This window comes from Wasmannia auropunctata, unplaced genomic scaffold (genome assembly GCF_000956235.1).
Source record: "Wasmannia auropunctata unplaced genomic scaffold, wasmannia.A_1.0 LD308051.1, whole genome shotgun sequence".
In the NCBI taxonomy this organism is placed as follows: Eukaryota; Metazoa; Arthropoda; class Insecta; order Hymenoptera; family Formicidae; genus Wasmannia; species Wasmannia auropunctata.
Genome location: NW_012054839.1, coordinates 1 through 4,047, shown reverse-complemented (window position 1 = coordinate 4,047; position 4,047 = coordinate 1). Strand labels below are relative to the sequence as shown.

At 24.6% G+C, this 4,047-nt stretch overlaps 1 long non-coding RNA gene across 1 annotated transcript; it reads left to right on the top strand.

The window, feature by feature from the left end:
- Positions 1–1,516: 1,516 nt before the first annotated feature.
- On the top strand, positions 1,517–4,016 carry LOC105461158. The gene is made up of 3 exons (XR_975905.1): positions 1,517–1,883; positions 3,035–3,077; positions 3,943–4,016. It is a non-coding gene; the product is annotated as an uncharacterized LOC105461158 (long non-coding RNA).
- The last annotated feature ends 31 nt before the right edge of the window (positions 4,017–4,047 follow it).

The window sequence follows — 4,047 nt, the reverse complement described above, 5'->3', positions numbered from 1 at the left end:
GTCATTTCAAATGTTGAACGAGATCAAAGGGTTGCATTATGCTCAAATGAGTCTTATACGAGATGTTCATAAATTTATTGATGTATCATCGATTATTTATACGTAATTAATCACTGTAAAAAGCATTCATTTTGTATTGCATATGTCTAGTCTATCGAGAAATTATTAATTGTAAAAGTGTATACAGTAATTATATGGAAAATCATTATAAATTAATTAATAATCTTTTCTACATTTATTTTTATGTATTCTTTTATGTTTTGTACCATAACGACAAAGATAAAATATATAAAATGTGTTTTTATATCTTTAATGCGTAAAGTGTGTAAGAGGCTATTATAAAAATATATAAACACGTAAAAAATTTCTTGTACTATTTTTACTACTTACAGTCGTACAAAATTGATTTGATAAAATTATTGACACGCTTGTGTCAATAATTGTCGATATTAATTATGGGAAATATCTTAGATATCTTACAAACGCAATCTATACTGCCCAACATATAATTGAAACTATATACTGTGTATATAGTTTCAATTATATGTTGGGCTATTTTTTTGATGGAGTAAAAAATGGGATAATTATTTTATTCATAAAGGAAAATATTTAATGATATTAATAATATATTGAATATGTTTAATTATACACATCAACATTTTTCTTTTCGCGGAATAGTTAGTATAATCCTAATTTAAATCAAATATATTTCACATTTATAATATATTTCTTCTATTATTTTAACTTGTATACGTTAATATGTTTTTACAAATAAAATATGATTAATTTTTCTTTGCAAATTATTCAAATCAATCGCTTATTCCAAGCGATGTTGCTGTGTATTAATACATGTATATACATTTAAATTATATTAATATACATTTTTTGAAATAAAATTTATTAAACATATTTAACATAAAAAATTAAACGTATTTAAACATATATATTATAATTAATATATATATACATATATATATATATATATATTTTATAAAAACAATACATAATATAATAATACATATGTTTAAATTATATATATATATATATATGTATATATTATTTAAACATATGTATTATTATATGTATTGTTTGCATAAGATAAGGAATGATATGTCTTAAGAAAACATTTTCCCAGTTTTTTTATTAAATAACGTATATGCACTTGTCTTGAGCTTTAAATTTTTGCATACTATAAAAATTTATAAATTGTTATTATTTAATTTATTTCATGGAAGTTTGTATAATTGTGGAGAATGATGGAAAACATGAGAAGCCTGCATAATAATATTTTCGTTTAATAAAAAATATAACTCCGTATCTGTAAATGAATACACTAAGAAGCTAAAGAAAAATTTTTAAACTAAATTGGTATATGTGCGCATATACATATACGGTCATATCACGTCTTCTTTCGATTTGTTCGAAGTGTAGATAATATTTTGTAGCGTATAAATCGAGTATGTACTTTATCTGTATTATCTATCATACGCGCATGACTTAATTTGCGTGCGTTAATTCCAGACTTGCGACATCCAGTGTATCCAGTAGATAGTCGCCAGAAAGTTACATCAGGGAAAAACTGCTGAACTTGTGGACTTAAAATTTTTAAGATTTTCGAAACAAAACTAATCGTTTTTTGTTTATAATTAACAAGTGCTCCACCCATTACATATATTCATAATTTTGTACTTATTCATACGACTATTGGCTATTACTGATTGAATTAAACATGAATTAAAAAATGAGAACTAATAAAAGAAAGAAAAAGAGAAAGGTATAATCACAGTGAATAATCGAACATCGAGACAGTCACGGATTACAATTATTGGCATTTCGTACGATATACTATACCATGCGGATTGTTAGACAAATAGTTGTTTACGGTAAGCAAGAAACAAATTATGACACCAATTTGTGATAAATTAAAAATACGGTAAAAACTTTTGTATTATATCATTCTTTCTCAAAGATTTTCTATTTATTAATCAAGTATAGACGTGCAATAAAATATTATTAAAAATACTGTATTATTATAGATACCATTAAATAGATAACGTATTCTTTTGTATATCGTTTGATAAAATAGCATTGCATTATATACTTATAAAAATATTTCAAAATGCAATTATTTTTATAAATTAATATATATAACATAATTTCTAATGAATGTATGATAAATAATAATCTATTTTTATTGAAAAAAAAAACATTTTTATAGAAATTGTCTTATTTACAAATTACTAATGGATTTTATAATTAATCGAGATTATAAATACACAAATTAAATAAAATTTTGTAAGTTAGGTAAAGTAAGACTTCAAAGTGTATTATTTGACATTTTTTTAAAATACATGTTGTCTGACGAGATTTTGTAATTATGAAATGTATAGTAGTATATAAATATCTGAATTCGGAATATAAATCAGAACTTGCAAACAAGATTTTAATGACATCAATGTAAACAGTTACAGTTTTGTATATTTTTATTATTTCGTCATTGTAATAAATATATAAGTATATAAATATATAAGTAAATACTGATAGAAATATATAAATACTGAATAAATTCGAGTTTGCAAATGAATGATATTTTGTGATAATTGTACTTCTGTATATTTTATAAAATTTTTTCAAAATATATACTTTGGCAGTTTCAGAAAGCAGATTTTGAATCTCAGTGAAGAGAAAGACTATATTTTTCCATGTTTATTTATATTGGTAGATAATAAGCGAAGATGATATGTACATAACGCGTCTTTACCACGTTTATTGATGTTTCTCTTGTATCGCTACTTGGCATCGTTAATTAATTTATGATTAATTTTTCTGTCACGAAAGATATGAGCTCCAAACAGAATTTCTTCTATGTACATTATTAACAAAATTCTGAAATTCTATATGTGTGTATAAAATAATTTGCTAAATAATTTCTTATTCATACACAATTATTCAACATATAAAATAACAAAAATGAAAAAATTGAAAGAATACATTTCAAGAGTTTAGCAAAACTGTTTTATTTTTTATTTTTCAGTGTGCATTGGTTTTGGGTACGCTCAAATTAGTAATGATTGTGGGTAAGTATTTATTCGTCGAAATAATGTAATATTCAAATAAATAATCCACGTAGTACACTTTATCTTGAGGATATTCTAAATTATCCCACATTTCCAAATGCAATCTTAAACATGACTTGATGATTTTCTGGATATTCCAAGGATTTGTAAAATAGATCCTATACAGATATCTCACGATATCTGAGTTGAGGTATATTGAACATGTATAGAATATCGAGTGAAATATAATAACTCTCTTAAAAGAAATCGAATGCAAGCGATAGTTAACGATTTACCAACAAACCTTATCGTTTCCTATCATTTTATTTTTATTTTCCAAAAATATTATATTATTATTGCGTTTTCTATTGTTTTTGTTTCATTCTCTGTTGAAAATAAAGAAACGTATAATCTATCATAAAGTCGCTATGTCGTATGACATAAGCAATAATTACGAAAAAAACTCAGACAAGGTTTATTGATTCTTGCCAATGCTGATTCTTGTGCTGACATTGGCGATATCATAGTAAACTGACTGTCTTTACTCAAGCAAAGCTTGATGTCAGCTCAAATAATAATAGATGATTCTTAGTATCGTCTCACAGTATTAATTTTGTGTGTGAGATACAAAATGTTTATTTTTAAAATTACAAATTTTATTATAATTTTTCAATTTAAATATAAATTTTAAATATTTAATATTATCCCAGCAATCACAGATTATAACAGCATAGACAGACACTTGTGCATCTACTGACTGTCTATTATCTGTGGCCATTTTATGATATATTGTAGTTACTATATATCTCAAAATGTCGTTTGTAAGATGTCTCTCGAATGAAGGGTGCTGTATGGAAAGTATCAGCTAATATAATTATTTAAACAGGCTACAAAGATTTCGATGCCATAATGGACAATGTATAACTGGCAAATTACTATGGATCGGCAGAGCAGATTGCAAGGATTTATCTGACGAGACAGTGGCCGAGTG